The sequence below is a fragment of the Lepidochelys kempii genome, chromosome 9 (assembly GCF_965140285.1).
Source record: "Lepidochelys kempii isolate rLepKem1 chromosome 9, rLepKem1.hap1, whole genome shotgun sequence".
Lineage (NCBI taxonomy): Eukaryota > Metazoa > Chordata > Testudines > Cheloniidae > Lepidochelys > Lepidochelys kempii.
Window position 1 is genome coordinate 21733998 of NC_136388.1, and position 18727 is coordinate 21752724.

At 43.5% G+C, this 18727-nt stretch overlaps 1 long non-coding RNA gene across 1 annotated transcript; it reads left to right on the forward strand.

The window, feature by feature from the left end:
* The first annotated feature begins 9530 nt into the window (after positions 1–9530).
* LOC140917211 (uncharacterized) lies at positions 9531–13454 on the forward strand. The gene is made up of 2 exons (XR_012160746.2): positions 9531–9678; positions 10261–13454. It is a non-coding gene; the product is annotated as an uncharacterized LOC140917211 (long non-coding RNA).
* The last annotated feature ends 5273 nt before the right edge of the window (positions 13455–18727 follow it).

Here is an 18727-nt window from a genome sequence, read left to right on the forward strand (position 1 = left end):
TGTATTTGTCTCACCACATGTATGTAAACCCAAGAGCAGAATTTTGCCAAATGGGGATTTATGTAAAAGATGCTGTTAAAGCACCACTTTCTTGTCCCAGGAAATCACTATCAGTCATTCATCAGTATATACTATGGGCCTGAGTCTTAGGCCCCCTTACACTGCCAGAGCATGAGAATCAGAGACTATGTATTTGGGTACCAAATGTAGCCTATTATGAGGGAAGGGAAACTGAGAATCACATTTCTCCAGCCTCACTCTATGCCTAATTGATCACCATATTTGGGGTCAGGAAGGAATTTTCCCCCAAGTCAGATTGGCAGAGACCGTGGGGCTGGGGGTTGCTTTCCTCTGCAGCATGGGGTATGGGCCACTTGCAGGTTTAAACTAGCATAAATGACGGGGGGTGGGGCACAGAGCAAGGGAGGTGAGGTAAGGAGAAGAGAAAGGGGAGAGGAAGGGGGAGGGGATGGGGAAGAGAAGGGGATATGGGAATGGGTGGGGGGAAGCACGAGCCCAGCATGTAGCATTCCCTGGGCAGCAGCAGCCCCAGCAGGGAGGCAACTGCATCAGCACCAGAGCAGTGACATCACCGCAGCAGCCGGTGCCGGAGTGGTTGCCAGTAGCAGCTGGGGCTCCCACATTATGCCATCCCATCCCCCACAGCACCAGCAGCCCAGGTAGCACTGTAGGTGTGGGGAAAGAGCCAGTGAACCAAGGGGACTGGCTTCAGTGTGCACGTGTGTGCATGTACACGCTTTGCCTCCCCAAATATAGCAGTCAAACTATGCCTATAGCCCCGGGACTGGAGGAGTTCTAGCTCCCTGCTGCGGCCTCAAGGCTGGTGGAACTCTCCCCACTGTGGCTCGGGGACAGAGCTTCTTCAGTCTTGGGGCCTCAATGCCAGGGGGGAGAAAGGAGCAAGGTTGTGGGGCCACAGCGGCGGGGCAGAATGGCGCTGACTGTGTGTGGAACGGGGCAGGGCGGCAGGGGGAAGGGGCAGAACTGGGACGGGACTGCAGGCAGAAGGGGTGAGGAGGGGTCCCCCACTTGCTCTGGCCCAGGGCCCCACAAAACCTTAATCTGACTCTGTATATAACACAGGCCATAGAACATCCCCAAAATAAATCCTAGAGCATATTTTTAAAAAAAACATCCAATCCTGATTTAACAATAGCCAGTGATGTAGAAGCCACCATAACCTTGGTAAACTGTTCCAGTGGTTAATTACACTCTCTGTAAAAAAATATATGCCTTATTTCCAGTCTGAATTTCTCTAGCTTCAACTTATAGCCATTGGATCATATTATACCTTTCTGTGCAAGACTGAAGAGTTCATTATTAAATATTTGTTCCCCATGTACGTACTTACAGACTGTACTCAAGTCATCCCTTAACTTCATTGTTAAACTAAATAGATTGAGCTTCTTGAATTCATCACTATGATGCATGTCTTCTAATCCTTTAATTATGCTTGTGGCTCTTCTCTGAACCCTCTCCAATTTATCAACATCCTTCTTGAATTGTGGACACCAGAACTGGAGACGGTATTCCTGGAGCAGTCGCACAATGTGCCAAATGCAGAGGTAAAATAACCTCTCTACTTCTATTCGAGATTCCCCTGCTTATGCATCTTAGAATTGCATTAGCACTTTTAGCCGAAGTGTCATGTTGGGAGTTCATGTTCAGCTGATTATCCACCATGACTCCGAAGTCTTTTTCAGAGTCACTGCTTCCGAGGATAGATTCCCCCTTCCTGTGTGTATGGCCTATAGCCTTTGTTCCCAGATACTACATTTAGCCATATTACAGTGTATATTGTTTGCAATATCCCTACAGCAAATTCCCTTGGTGGGGTTAAGTGAGACAAGGAAAATTCCACACTGAGATTCCTGGCATTCGCTACAAGATTAAAATATATATATCATTCTGGAAACAATACTCTGAAAGCTTTGCTGATTTTTAACTCTGAGATCAAAAGAAAAGAGAATGTTCCAACAAGAAAGTTAGGCTCTAGTTTCCTATTGTGAAAACAATTGTACAAGACAATTTAATATCTTGCAGTGCTGTAATTCCTGTGGAGATATTCTTTTCTTTGTCATGCCTAGAAAACACTCTGAATATTCTCAGATTTGTTTCTTTAAATATCTGAAATAATGAGCAATAATAATAAATCAGCAAGAGTTATAACCACCCCAAAAAGGTGTTCCTCCTTATCTGAAATAATTTAAAAAAAAAGAATGGTTTTATAGTTAGCACTGATACTGGATTTTCTGTTACTACTTTTGGCTAATTTATATGTTCATCAATAGAAGAAAGGGAAAGATATCTTGTAAGGTTCTTTCTTTATTTTAATACGTACAATCCTAATTCTCCATTCAGCTACGTTAGTGTAAATCTGGAATTGACTCCATTCTTATTACTCTAAATTTACCCCGAGGTAACTGAGAAGAAAACTTGTATCAAAATCTTTGTCACAGAGGATATTATAAAATATATATGTTGTAGAATTTTGATAGGGCTATTACAAGCAAACTTCCATCAAACTGAATCCTAAATTATACTTTAATGTTTACGAGGCAGATTGTAGAATTACGGAACCACCTTTTCACAATCCATCCCCAGGGTGAAATAATGATGCACTCAATCAGCATCCAGAGTAAATGAAATAGAATTATAGTTTGATTATTATTTAAATTTGCCTTATACATATCTTTATATAATTACATATTCTGAGAATAAAAACTTCTTGTCATTACAAGCAAGAAATTACAGCATTAATAGTGCTGTGTAAATTACCCAACAGTAAATTACTTTCCCAACATTAATTTTTGAATTCTGGTTACCATGGAAATTACTGACAAATGAAAATCATGTGTTGCATATTTTCAGAATCAAAAACCTTTTAAAACTGAATTCCAAATGATGACTCCATTACCCTATGCAATATATATCTAATCTGTGTTCTACCCATCACCATAGTTTCTGAATGTTGTATTTATAGTAACAGTTAATTTGCTGTTACAATTAACACCTCAAGTAAATGGAGTCAACAACCTTAGTATTCTGGTACTTTGTAAGCAGCAGAAGGAGCTGTTGAGCAAGAAATGCCTTTACATTTTGAGAGGTCATTATGTAATGACTGTTACTATCAGTGTAGTAGAGACTATGAATTTATGGAGTTAATTCTATTATTGTTCATAATTCAGTTCAGAAACTAACAAAATGCAAAAAAAAAAACAACACACACACACCAAAAAACCTTATGATTTCACTATCAATTTGCAGCACTGGCATGGGTAGGATAGGATCCTGTCAGTGTCTTTTCACTTACCCCAGTAGGTACAGGAAGGTGTCTTGCCTGAGTGAGCAGTGCAGGGAGCAAGCAGATTGAACCCAAAGAATGCACTGTAAAACACTTAGGTGTTCAGTTATTCATGCTGGCTCAGATCATCGGTCTGACTGAACATTCCTTCTGAATTCTATAGCTTTGCATATAAGGTGCCTAGCTGTGGAACTTGTGCTCAGATTGTTCCATTTTAACTATTGGACAGTTCCATTTGAAATTTTGCTGAATGGAAGAAGATAGGGCTTTGTAATACATGTACAGCATACTCTAAAGATGCTTCTGTTTCTACTGCAACTACTTTCCCAAACTTTTCAATTGTACCAGTTTAGCAGATTTGAATCTGGTCTGTACCCTGTAGTATCCCTTGCTCCCTATTCAGATGTGCATGCTCTAATCTAATCTACAGTTTGGGTTCCAGAGCATTCCATGTCATAAGGAATGTCATAAGGAAGATGAGTTTGTAACAACTCAAGCTCGCTGGCAGGTTAGAACATGCACAATTCAATAAGAGGCGGACATCAGTGTCTTGTCATTAATGGCCAGATTCAGCATGGTGTGGAGCACCTTCTACTCCCACAGGACTGAATGGGATTGAGGGTACTCAGCACCATGCTGAATCAGGCCTCTAGATAAGTATGTAGAATACCAGTCACCCAACCTGAAAAACCAATACTGAGTCACATACTGGTGGCTAGGAACCACTACTGCAAGATGTATGACTCGCACATCATCCAGGATGGAACCATTCTGGTTCACTTTGTAAATCCTACTACAGCCTGAATTAAAACTGTCCATGAAACACAACTTTAATACAAGCAGTGGTACCCACAGGATACCATATACATTTTTATTTTATGACAGTGATGATTATTCTCTACATTTTAAAATGTATGTTAAACCTTTAAACACAAAAATAAAGAGAAGTAGATGTCAAAGAGAAGCAATAATTCAGCAGTTACTAAAAACGTTACGGAACAAATGTTGCTGTAGCAGACACAGGCATCTCTCACATAAGGCTATTCAGCTAATATAATAAAACAATTCAAAAAGAAGTTCCTTCAGTGGACAGGCAGATACAGCAAAAAGCCAGGAAGAAACAATTGGCTCTCTGAGGGCCCATCAACACAGGCAAATAGACAGTCAGGGGATTGTGTTACCAAGGTTTCATCTACCTGTTTAGATGAGACTAAACTGTAGCCTGGTCTACACTTAAAAATTTTGCTGGCATACTTATCTCTATTAGGATTGTGGGGGGAAAAAAATCACACGCTAACTGACATAGCTGTACTAGTGAAAGCCTTCCTGTAGACAGTTAAATCTGCAAAAAGGACCTTTTGCTTGTATAACTTCATTGGCAGCGGGTATAATAGGCCAGGGGAGGCTAAGCCTCCCCTGGTGTAGCTGTTGGAGCCTGGGCCGTGGTGTCCCTGCCTGTGCTCTGCCCCTACTCCCGAGGCCCCGCCACCTGCCTCCACTCCACCAACCGCCCCCAGGAGGTCCCCGCTGCCCTCCTCTCCTCCATCCCCCTCCGCTGCAAGGCCGCCACATCCCTCCTCTCCTCCACCTCCCTCTCCTGTGAGGCCCCCACCACTGCCTGGTGAGTCCCTCCTCTCCTTTACTCCACGCCGCTCTCTGGAGGTCCCCGCCGCTTCCCATGTCCATCCTCTCCTCTCCCCCACGAGGCCCTCCCCCACTTGCCGCATCCCTGCAGGCGGTGGGGGCCTTGTGGGGGAAGGGAGTAGGAGAGGAGGGATGCAGGGAGTGGCAGGTGTGGGGGTCTCATGGGGGAAGGGGGTTTGGAGGAGAGGAGGGACGTGGGGAGCAGTGGGCAGGGGGGCCTTGCAGGGAAGGGTGTGTGGAGGAGAGAAGGGGTCTGGGGAAGGGCTGCATGCGGAAGAGGTGGGACAGAGAGCTAGCCTCCCCCAGGGGAAGTTTCACCTGCCACCCATGCATAGCTTATTTTGGTCAGGGCTCAGGGGTCTATTACAGGAGGGGGTAGGTTGAGGTTCCGTGGCCTGCAATGTGCAGGAAGTCAGACTAGATGATTGATTGTCCCTTCTGACCTTGTAGTCTGAGGCTATATCTAGAATAACACTTTTGTTGGCAAGACTTTTGTCGGTTAGGGATGTGAAAAAAAACAAACCCTCCCTGACCGATAAAAGTTTCACCGACAAAAGTGCCGGTGTGGTCAGCACTATGTCAAAGGGAGAGTGTCTCCTGCTGACATAGCTACCACCACTCGTTAGGAGGTGTGTGTGGAGGGATTAATTATGCTGGTGGGAGAGCTCTCTCCCACTGGCATAGAATGGCTACACAGAAGACCTCACAGCGGCGTAGTGGTATAGCTGTGCTGCTGTAAGTTCCATAGTGTAGACATACCCTGAAAATCTGAGCTTGCTGGTAGAACTCTACCAGTAGAACACTCGTGTAAACAAGGCCTGTATTGCAATCATGTTGCAAAACCCTGGATCCAAATCTTGGCCTGCAGCTAGAAAGCTTGCAACCCAATGCAGGGGGGAGGTTTGAACTGTATATATGAAGTAGATGACACTCGCAATAGAAATGTTGGTTGCCCTGAGAATACTTTTGGAGTATTCTCTTACTATACTATACAACAAATTGTGGTCTTCCTGTAACTGCTTTTATTATGAGACCATATATATTAACAGAACTGTATTGGTTGTGTCAAAAGGCAAGAAATGTAGTTTGTGTTTAAATATATTGGAATATTTATAAAAAGGGCAAAGAGGATACGTTAATATCAATTCTTTGCTGAGAAAAGAGGACAACCTTAATTTGGAAAATTGTTTAGTTTCCTTTTGTTCCTGAGCTGAAGGTAAATAAAGGTCAAAGCAATTATTGGGGACATTTTATGTAAGTATAATGGTGATATTCCTGAATTAAATAAAAGACGTGTTCCTCATAATGGAAAAGTACTTAGAAGAACATAGAGAGAAACTGATGTGAGTTTTGAAATACTGGTGTTTTTACAAAGTCCTGGTACCTACAGGGAAGTGATTACATGAGAATCTCAACTTGTTTGTTTCTAGCTCTTGTGATTGTAGAGAAAATCCTGAAAATGTGAACTGAGCTCTCTTCAAATGGCTCAGAATCCAGAAGGTTGGGCTGAGCTTTGAGATAGTGTGGGTGAGGTGCTGGGGGTGGGGAAGGATAGAAGGTGGGAATGTCTTTATCAGTGGGGAATTACATTACAACATTAGTAAAATCTGCAATATACCTTTTCATCTGATCAGCACTAAAATAATATAATTTGATCAGCTACTAACTGTTCCCTGCCTGCCCCGCCCCCCATAGCATATGAATTGTGCCCTGTGTAGGAAGGCAGCATAGAGTAGTGATTAAAGAATGGCTCTAGGAGTTGGATAACGTGGGTTCTGATACTACTCTGTCAAAAGTGTCTACTAATTTTGGGAGCCCAACTTGAGATACCTAGGGCCTAACTTTGAGGTGCTGAGCACCCTTAATGTTAATACATTTCAAGAGGAGTTGCTGGTGTTCAGCACCTCTGAAAATGAGGAGCCTGATTTACCATCATATTTCTCCACTTACACAGCAATGTAACTCTATTGAACTCACTAGCTGTCACCAGTTGGGGCACCCAAAATTAAGGGAGGCTCCTGAAAATGTAGGCCTAAAAGATTTTCTCAAGGTCACACAGCAATCCAGTGTTTCTCAGTTTCCCCATGAATATAATACCAAACTTTGTGTAGGTACTTGGTATACTTGAATTAAAAGTGCTGTATGAATGTTACAATTCAGTATCTTCATACCCAGCAGTAGACCTTAACTTTCCTGCTTCTGATGCCTGGATGTGAGAGTCAGATATATACAAATAGGTGTTTCTGGTTACCATTAGGTTAAGCTGTTTGACATAATGTGCTTAAACTGATCTTTGCAAAATAAGCTAAGAAATCTAGTACTTAGATATTTCCTTCTGACAAAGAAGTATGTGGAAGGGAAGACGTGTCCCTAAATACTGAGTGTTGGCCAAAAGGCATTCTATGTTGACTGGTTTTCTTGTCTCTTGTGGTTCTCTGATTAATTTTCCAGCCACACTTGTGTTGGTGGGGGTTATGTCAGCGGTCATATTCCTTTAAGGTTGGTTGATAAATTTGGTCAGTTTCTAAAAGCACCATTAGTCAGCTAGCTGGAAAGCATCTGCAACAGAAATAATATAGTGTATTTTTTCTTCCAGCAATAGTCTCTGCAATACAGTCACCACGTGGTAGCTTTCACTGGTTTCTAATTAGTAGACACACATCTATTGGCTAAAGATAGTCGAAAAACAAAACATTTTTTAAAAAATTGTGTTTTATTTTCTATTAAAAAGTCATCTGGATGGAAATGCTAACTGGCTCTACTAGTAGTTTAATCATTTGGAAACTGAAAATCTGCTACCTTCATTCCTCCACCTGTCTGTGAATATGAATATTTGGGACCAATTACCAAGCCCATCCAAAAATATTAATATTAAACTCCCTTCAGATCCAAATTTATCACTGTTTTGTTTTTTAACTTCATTAGATCTTGACCCAGTAAGATCATACTAGGAGTTGCTGCCATTGGATTTAGAAATATTCATCTTCAGTCTCAGCTGAGCTTATGCTTTCACTGCCATGTTCTTCTGATGCCACTTCCTGCTGAGATGAGGAAGAGTATGGAAAATCTGTAATATCAAAGCTGTAGTATAGTCTCATCTAGCAGTTTGCATCCATCTTCACTTCCATGTCCTTTCTTTTAAATGCATTATTTAAAAATATATATTTTGGCCTCTACCTCTGCAAAGAGAGCTGACCACTTGTCTGACAGAATCTGTCTTTTCCCCTATGAACGGAGCTGGCTGCAGATGACAAGGTAAATCACAAAGCCACAGAAGTGTTCAGAAACCACAAAGGTGACTCAAATTAACATTCATTTTCTTCTCTTAACTAAGCTGTTATACCAAAATTCCTTAGCACTAGAGTCAGTGCTGTTTGACAAAGCATAGGGATTAAAACCTAAACAGTTTATCCATTTACTTTTTCTTCTGAGAGTGACTCTTTTGTAAGCTGGATGTGTATTTTAGTTACCAGGAAATGTGTTGTAGCCTTTATACTGGCCATCTTCACAAGCAGTGTGAAACCATTCCCACCCCCCACATTAAGAGATTCACTCAACCTGCCAAGGCCCAAATGTGTAACAAAGATTGAAAGGAAGAAGCCCTCCACCCCTCTGAAAAGCTTATTGAAGATATTCAAAATGTTGATTCCTCTTGTAACATTAATAACGTTCTATAACTTTTGTTTGATTCTTTATTTCTGATGTAAAGAGTTTTCAATAGCAAAAGTGAAGGAACATCAACTTTGGGTGGAATGAAGGTATGGATAAGGTCCTCCAAATTAAAGGCCATGTGCGGGGCCCTGGAGGGATAGGGGAACCCAGCCTTAGCTCGATGGACCCTTGCAAAGCCTTCTGCCAGCCTTCTGCCTGACACCTCACCCTGTCTGACGAAGGCGTTGCAGATGGGAGGCAGGAAGGAACAAGAGTTGGGAATTTTTCAACACAAAATTTTTTCATCTGAAAACCTCAATTAGTTGAAATAAAAACTTTTAACAGTTTTGATGAAATTTCCTCTGTGTAGATTTCTCAGGCCTAGGATGGAATTTCTCATCAGAAAGGGACCAGACCACCCCAAGGTCAACATTTCTGCATAGGGAAGATGGAGGCTGAAGTCCCTGCTCTGAAGCAGGCAGTGAGAGATGTGAACCCATCCCAGGTGAGCTGAATGCCAGAAGCCTTGGCTGCCCTGGGCTGGACTCTCTCACTCCCTCTTTTCACAAGAAAATGTGCAAGGTCTTGATTTCCCTTCCGACCCAACTGGGAACAGATGTTGAAACCTTCATTCCTCCCAACCCTATTCCTGTTTTGTGCCCAGCCCACGGTGGGCCAAGTCACCCACCCCTCAGTGCACAGAACCTGTCCAGACCGAGCCAAGCGTTTTCAGTCCTTGTCCAGGGTCCAGCCTGCTACTAGGCCGGGGCCAGGAGTCTTCAGTCCTCATCTAGCCTGCTCCCCAGACTACAGCCCCCAGCAGCCTTTGGGCTGGTTCCTGCTACACACGCGCGAGGCGGAAGCGCACGGACTGCTGGGGCTTGTAGGCGGCTGGGTCCCTCTGGGGAGGAGGAGGTGGCTGAGCCCCGCCCCGGCCGGGGGAGGGACAGGCGCAAGACGTGGGGGCGGGGGGGCGAGAGGCAGGTCGGTACCTGAGCGCGGCCCTGCCGGTGCCATCGCTGCTGCAGGCGGACCGCTGGCGCCGGAGCCGGGCAGGGGTGAGGCGGGAGAACGGGGTGTGCGCCCGAGCCGCCCAGGCCTGAGGGAGCCGGTGCCCGTGAGCTCCAGGCGGGCAGCAGCCGGGGGGCCCCTGGCTTTGCAGTACTAGCGGGCAGTGTCCGGATCCTGCTCCTGGCGTCCCCGCAGCGCCAGGCAGGCAAGCCGGGGAGCCTGCCCTTGTGGGGCGCGCGGCGTTAGCCGAGCGTGCTCTGCTCCGGGCGTCAGACCAGCCCCTGCAGCAGGCAGAGGAGGGGGTGAGCCGGAGCCCCGCTGCTCGTGGGTTTGCATTGTGCGCTGTTCTCCGCTGCCTCTGTCCTAGCCACCGGGCGGGCTGGCTGGATGTGCATTAGTAGAACAACCCAAAACACGAGTCGATTTGCTGCCCTGCATCAAAGCTGGCTGCAGCCATCCCTGTGTGAGACCCCTGAAGCAGGGGCCGCAGGGGGGAACCTGACCTTGCCTTGCAATAGCAGAGCATTGTGTCATCGGGCCGCGTACATCCCGCTGTAGCATCCGAATAACCCTGCCCTTGGTTTGTTGCACTAACAGAGAGTACATTGGTCTTTGCTATCTCACGTCAGATCTGTCCCTGTGGGAGCTAGCTGAAGCAGCAGCAAGAGGAGGTGGCGGCTAACCAGCCCTGTCCTTGTTGGATTACTTTGTAGCACCAACATGCGCTGATCTCTACCTTGCATCAGAGTCATCCCAGCCGTCTGTGAGTGAGTGAGCCCACTTGAAGCAGCAGCAGGAGCAAGAGGCTGCAGCTAGCCCTGCCCTCACTGGGCTTGCATTAGCACAGCATGCATTGATTTGCTGCCTTGTCTTAGACCCATCCCAGCCATCGGGGTGCGTGGTGCATGGTGTGGGAGATACACTGTCTCTATAATAAATGATAGAGGATACAATGACTTTGCTGTCTTTGCTGGGCCGGATCATGCGTTACTTCTTGCTAAGACCAGAGACCCTGTTCCTGCTATGCATCAGCCTGGCCCTCTGGAGTTATTTCTTCCACACTGATGAGGTGAAAACCATTGTCAAGTCCAGCAGGGATGCTGTGAAGATGGTGAAGGGCAAGGTGGCTGAGATCATGCAGAATGACAGGTTTGGGGGGCTGGATGTGCTGGATGCAGAGTTCTCCAAGACCTGGGAGTTCAAGAGCCACAATGTGGCTGTCTACTCCATCCAAGGGCGGAGGGACCACATGGAGGACAGGTTCGAAGTGATCACGGACCTTGTCAACAGGACCCATCCCTCTATCTTCGGGATATTTGATGGGCATGGAGGAGAGGCAAGTTTGTGGGGTGATTAATGCTCACAAGGGGGAATGAATGGATGAGTCCCCATTTCTGGGGCTTTTGGGCCAGATGTTCACTTTTTTTTTTAAATTCCAACAGAGTTCCTAGGCTCAGGGGCAGGGCTAAGTCTTGGGTCTCCCTTGCCTTCCAGTATCAGAGCTCTTGGAGAAAACAGGGAGAATCCGTGCATCGACACGCTTTACAGCAGGGAATTGTTTGGACAGTAAAAGCTCCAGGAGGTGGATTCTGCCTTGCAGAATAATTAATACAGACTGCCTGGATAATCTTTTGTCAGGGAATGGTGTGATCTGGGCTCCCCATTTTGTGAGGGACTGGACTCAGCAACAGCAATGGGGGTTAGTCAAGGGGGAGACTACACAGAATAAACTTTTTTTTTTGTAAAGAATTAATATGAGCAACACTAAGTTTTCATACATAGGAAGAAGCTTTATTTCCCTCAGTAACCCATCCTCTTGGTCAAGGCAAGAGAAGCCCACGGAGCTTCTCTTTATCTCTTGCATCTCTCCTGTTAATGATTTGTTTCCCCTTTTGAGGGGAAAGCCAGGGAAATTCATGTTGCCACTAAAATTTTTTGCTTGCTGTTGCTAAACCTTTTATTTCCCAGCCAAGGAAGGTTTTTCCTTTTTTCACGTTGTTTTCTGTGGCTTACATTATTACTTGATGAGCTGCATCTTTACCTCAAACAGTAGTTGTGAAAACCTTCTTTAGGTTTCCCCCCCTATCTAGGAGTACAAAGCTGCCCTTTAGCTGTTGGCACTGCACACAAAGAGCAAGTTCTTGTAACCGTGGCTTATTTTTCAGAGTGGGAAGGAAATTTAGAAGGAAGGTCCCTTTATGATATCCTAGCTTCAGCCCTGTTATCTGTACAGTATCAGGTTTGTGTACGATTAGGGAAGGAGTTTTTTTGGAGGAGTTGGAGAAGAGAAGCATGTTAAAATTTCTTCTCACCAGTTGAAGAGTCTGTGTGTGTGTGTGTGTGTTACTGTGCTGTGGCATGATGGCTTTGGATTTCCTTCAGCTGCTCTCACATATCAAGCAGCCAAGGTATCTTCCTAGAAAAGCTCTGACAGAGATCAGGCACTCAGGGAGCACACAAGGACAGCAGCTGCTGCCCTTCTAAACCTAAATGTGCTGTTTCTAAACCCCATGCATTGGACAGATGGGAGAAAATTGCCTTTATCTCCTTTCAGACAAAATGGTTGAGGTCTATGTTTCTATTGTCTTGCCTTGGTTAGGATTTTGTCACCTCAGTAATAACAACTGATTGTATGAGTAAACTTAACACTTCGATTATTAAAGGCTTTTGTCAGGTTTTTATATTTGGTTGTGACCAATACCGTGTTTTTCCCCTTGGATTGGAAGGAGGGGTACATAGCAATGCTAGCTTCCTAGCCATCCTCCAAGGAGTGGCAATTAAGTTGTATAGAGAACAAATTCATGCCTGCCCTGCTCTCCACAAACCTAATAAAGATCACCTCTGAACTGCTCTGTCCTCTGAGCCATGTCTGAAACCAGAATGTGGAGTAGAAATGCAAGTTTAAATTTTTTGAAAACTCTAAACAATTTTTGTTGTAGACACCAGCCAGTCAAACCATGTCTGGAACAACATTGAATTTTGTTTAAAAAGCCCAGTATAGACAAATACATAGTACAATCACTCTGTGTGTGTGTGTGTTCTGCCCCTCTCCTCTGTGGGGACAGGAGGTGCTAGAGGAAATCTAAGCACTTGTTTCCAAAGCTGAAGATACTAAATAATGTAAGATTAGAAAGTGCAATTAAATAACAAAAATATTAATACAAGTACTTTCACTTTTAATAGACATAGGTCTGACCTCAGATTCTAACACTATATACATGTGATATATTGAACTAATAACTTTATATCTCTGCAAACCTCATTTACCTTCTATACTAATATCCACCTGCTTCTGGTGCCTCTGAGGATTTGTTCTAATTGATTAACATTGTGGGCAGTGTTTAAAATAAAAAGCTCTAATTTTGAGGGCTTTAATAGATCTCTCCAAACTTTACTCAGGCTAATGTCTTAAAATACAGATTCCAGTACCCATTATCTAGCTTTCAAATGAAAGTATTGTATGGGTCCTTATTTACTACTTTTCTTAAGAAGCAAGTGTCTAAGCGCTTCATACATAAATGGTTTTCTGTTTTTGTGGTGTTTCATAAAATAAAATGAGTTATCAGAGCATGACATGCCTGGCCTATGTGCATCACATTAAACACCCTGTGGGCATAACAGTTAATTTTATCTACATATGCTCTGTTGATTTGAAGAATAGCACAATGCTTGCTTTTATTGCATGCAAAATATTTGTCTCGTTTTGGAGTCTTATGTTTAAAGAGTTTTTCTGAATATCTGGGGAGGGGAATCCTAAAACATGGTTAATGGCTCCTTGGAATACTGTGCCTAAACATATAATAAAGATTTCATAATGACTTAATTTTCCATTATTTTTCTTTTGGCTAAGTAGCTTCTATAAAACCTCTTGTCTTGCATGCAAAGGACAAGTGAATGGCAATCCCTGACTTATATGTGGAACAATACATGAAGCAGATTTTACTTTTCTTAACAAAGAGCACTGCAAACATAAAATGCCGAATTAATTCTTCCCTACTATTTGTTGCCACATCAGGTGAAGGACAGAGAAGCATCAGCCAAGTAATATTAATTGCTGTGTAGTGTTAATTTGTGAACATTTTAAGTATTTTAATATTTTACATAAGTAATTCTATTAGTAGTGTGGGTGATTACAAGACCAGAGAGGCAATCTTTAGTCTGAATGGTCAGTAGCCACCCACTGCAAATTTTGATGGCTGCCTAGACAATAAGTAGACAGTCAAGAATAAATATTAGTGGCATTTGTTATAGTTAAAGGTCTGGTTAGCTACTGCAGTTATAAAAGTTAAAAGGAAAATTACTTTGGGGAATGAAACTTGATACATTATATCATGTGTAGTGCAAACTTTCTTTAGGTAAAAATTTATTTGACTATTTCTTGAAGAGCAATATGAACTACTCTTACAGTATGTGTAGAGAAGTGTGTGTGTGTGTTTTAATGGTTAAGGCAGATAACTGGCAGAAGAAAATATGGAATCAGTTCATTGATACTTTATGGTGTGACTTTGGACAGTTCTCTTAAAGGTGATCTACAAATGGGGGTGAAAAAGCTGGTTGGGTGCCTTTTTTAGTTTCTCTAGGATATAAAGAAGGCTTGAAAGGCTGTGTATGCATTTTTAAAAAGAAATTTAGGTCCCATATAGGCTGGAAGAGTGTGAGGAATAGAAAACTAGTTAAATGGTATAATAGCAAACCATAAGCATAAAAACAGACCAGCTGAAAGAGGAAGGGATGTTTAGCCATACTTTAACATTGATAATTTTAAATGTGTAGCTGTATTGTATATAGTTGGCTTTCCTTAACAATATAGGAAGGGAAACTTTAAAAAAATCAATAAATAGCTACGTACTGGATGCTCCCAATAACTAGGGTAAAAGGAGCATTTTGCAGTTGATATCATATTGACCTGTTTAAATGCTCAGAATGTTGAATGTTCTTTTCAACTTTTTTGGGATCTTGGGAAGGGGAGAGGGCAGAAACCATTCACCAAATAAACAGTTAATGGCTTATTTAAAATACTTGCAAACCACTCAGTACACCCTTTTGTGCCAGAAGATCTAGAAATTAATGTCCTAAGTAATCAGCGGGAGATGCTGATAATTGATTAACTTAGCAGTGTATAAAGTGGGTGGAGTTGGGGGGCGGAGAGCAGTGGCCAGCAGATAACAGTGTAGAGTCCTTACTAATGTTGTCAGGAATGTACTGTATGTAGGTCAACCTACCCTTCCAGCCTTCTGCAAATATTGTAAAAACTTTCTTAAATTCTGTGCCCAGTAAACCAACTAGAGATGATGGCAGACTACTGGAAGGAAAATAGTGTTTGCTTTTGCCTTTTTGACCAAAAAAACCCACCACCCCCGTTTCTTTTTCTCAAGCATTCATTTTTATCCTGATAATGAGAGCTTTTGGTGAGTGCATTATAAGGAAGAAAACAGGCTAATCAGTTGTTTTGCCTTTACTGATATCTTGAACACAGAGCTTGTCAAAACTTGTACCTGACACAGAGGTAATTGTCTATTTCCTGTAACACTGAAGATAAAGTTTCATCACTAGCATTAAAACAAATTAGCTCATCTTGGGCTGATTAGGTTCATTGACATTAAAGGTTCCTATTTGCAGACTTTACTCTTGCATTCTAGAAGTATTTTAACTTAAGTTATGTCTGAAGGAAGTAAATGAGCTTTGATTTTTATTTGCCAGATAACACTATGTCTCATTTTTAATATACATTTTCCAAGACAGTCAGAGTTCATATGAGCACAAGGAATTGTTAGGGTTACTAATGGTTTTCCTTTTATAGTAACTTCCTTCATTCTTCAATCTGGGATCCTTTGCAAAGCACTTACTGTTTACTGAGTAAATATTTACAGTGATGGGGTTATATTGATCCATGATTCTCAAATCTCTGTTGGCCCAAAGAACCCCCCTTCCCCCCAAAATAAAATGAAATATAGCAAAATTTCTGTTGTTGGATAGTAAAACAGTCTCAGCTCATGGGTATGATGTCAGAGAGAGACACTTCTCACATTGCAAAATAACTCTTATATCATTCTAATTAAGACCTGCTGTATACACAAGCTTGCTGCAGTTAAGCTAAAGGTATGGTATTTTAGCCAATTTTGTTAAACTGGTGGAAAACACTATGGTGGAAAACCTTATAGTCATTTTTAAACCAGGCTTATCTGTTTGGTTTGCACTAGCAAACATACAGGTGCAAGCCAAACTGAGATAAATTATTTTAAACAGATGTATGTGTCCAGACACTGACTTGCATTGGTTTAACTCAGTGGTTCTCAACTGTGGTCCACTGCTTGTTCAGGGAAAGCCCCAGGCGCGCTGAGCCGGTTTGTTTACCTGCTGTGTCCGCAGGTTCGGACGATCGTGGCTCCCACTGGCTGCAGTTTGCCGCTCCAGGCCAATGGGGGCTGCAGGAAGCGGCGTGGACTGAGGGATAATGAAATGATAAACAGAAGAAATAGTATTTTTCAGTTCACCGCAGACAACTACTGTAGTGCAATCTCTTTATTGTAAAAGTGCAACTTACAAATGTAGATTTTTTTTTGTTACATAACTGCATTCAAAAATAAAACAATGTAAAGTTTTAGAGCCTGCCAGTCCACTCAGTCCTACTTCTTGTTCAACAAATCGCTAGGACAAACAAGTTTGTTTACATTTACAGAAGATAATGCTGCCTTCTTCTGACTTACAATGTCACCAGAAAGTGAGAACAGGCATTGCATGGCACTTTTGTAGCTGGCATTGCAAGGTATTTACATGCCAGATATGTTAAACATTCATATGCCCCTTCATGCTTCAGCCACCATTCCAGAGGACATGCTTCCATGCTGATGATGCTTGTTAAAAAAATGTGTTAATTAAATTTGTGACTGAACTCCATGGGGGAGAATTGTATGTCCCCTGCTCTGTTTTACCCGCATTCTGCGATATACAGGGCCGTTGTTAGGCATACACGGAATACGCAGCTGCGTAGGGCACCACGTAATTTGGGGCGCCAAATTTCATGGTGCCCTAGGCAGCTGCATGCTGTGTATATGGTGCTGATTCCAGCAGCCAGCCCCATTCCCTGGTCAGTGCCCCTGCTCCGCCCCCGCCGTGCCCCAATTTGACCCCTTCCCCCAAACCTCTGCCCTTGCTCCACCCCACCCCACCTCTTCCCACCCCTGCTCTGCCCCCATCCCGCCCACATTCCACCCCTTGCTCCCTCCCCGAGTGACGTGGCCCACGGGATTAGCGGGGGTACTGGAGCCAGCAGAAGGGTTCTGGCTCACCCCTGCACTCACCAGCGGCGGGAAGCACAGCGACCCGGCCCCAACCCGCTCCGCTCTGCCAACTCCCAGCTGTGTTGCTCCGCTTCCCGCTGCTGCCGCTGGTGAGTGCAGGGGTGGGCCTGACCCCTTCCTCTAAGCGACAGGACTGGGAGCTGGGGGAGTGGAGCGGGCTGGGGCCAGGTTGCTCTACTTCTTCCTGCCACCGGTGAGTGCGGGGGCGTGGGCCTGACTCCTGCTGCTGGCACCAGGCCCCCAGCTAATCCTCTATGCTGCCCTGGTCCTCCCTGCCATGCTGCTGCCCCCGACAGCTCCTTGCCCTGCAGCCCTTGAGCGCAACCCTCCCCCCCCCCACCCCGGCGGAGGGGCCGGGCCCCCCAGCGGAACGGCTGCTTTCCCTGCAGAACGGGTGCAGGTGCTTGGGCTGCGTAGGGCACCACTTCAGGTAGGAACGGCCCTGGCCATATATTTCATGTTATAGCAGTCTTGGATGATGACCCAGCACGTGTTCATTTTAGGAACACTTTCACTGTAGATTTGACAAAACGCAAAGAAGGTACCAATGTGAGATTGCTAAAGATTCGACCCAAGGTTTAAGAATCTGAAGTGCCTTCCAAAATATGAGAGAGACGAGGCGTGGAGCATACTTTCAGAAGTCTTAAAAGAGCAACACTCCAATGCAAAACTACAGAACCCAAGCCACCAAAAAAGAAAATCAACCTTCTGCTGGTGACATTGGAGTCAGATAATGAAAACGAACACGCGTTGGTCTGCAGTGCTTTGGATTGTTATCGAGCAGAACCCGTCATCAACATGGACGCATGTTGCCTGGAATGGTGGTTGAAGCATGAAGGGACATGACTCTTTAGCACATCTGGCACGTAAATATATTGCAGCACCGGCTACAACAGTGCCATGAGAGAGCCTGTTCTCACTTTCAGGTGACATTGTAAATAAGAAGGCAGCATTATCTCCTGCAAATGTAAACAAACATGTTTGCCTGAGCAATTGGCTGAACAAGAAGTAGGACTGAGGTGACTTGCAGGCTCTAAAATTTTACATTTTGTTTTTGAATGCAGTGTTTTTGGTACATAATTCTTCATTTGTAAGTTGAACTTTCATGATAGAGTTTACACTACAGTACTTGTATTAGTATCTTTCCATTCACCTATTTCTTTTGTTTTTTACAGTGTAAATACTTGTGATCAAAAATAAATATAAAGTGAGCACTGTACACTTTGTATTCTGTGTTGTAATTGAAATCAGTATATTTGAAAATGTAGAAAACGTCCCAAAATATTTAAATGAATGGTATTCTAATATTGTTTAACAGTGCGATTAATCATGCGATTAATTTTTTTAATCGTTTGACAGCCCTAGTTAAAATGAATAATTGCAATTGTCTGGACTCTGGAGACTTGACTCTTCAAACCAGCCTGTGTCTTGTAGAAGTGGTGTTCTGTAGAGCCCTGCAGTGGGACTGGGATAATAGCCATAATAGCTGGAGCAGGTGGGTGGGATTGTTGTGGGTGGGATTGGGTGTGCAAAAAAGCCCCCAGACTGTGGTAATTTGCAGGAAAACACTAAATCTCTCCTCAGTTTGTCATAAATAGAATTTCAGCCATTTTTTAAAAGAAAGATTTTAATACTTAAATTTAAGCATGGAATAGAAAGAAATTTGATGTGTATTATAACAAGGTTTAAGAAAGATTTGTTTTATTCTTTTAGTGGTAAAAATTGTCTGAATTCCGTTTATATAATAACGGATCCTATTTATTTTTAGTGGCACGGGGAAGCTCTCTCTCCCTTG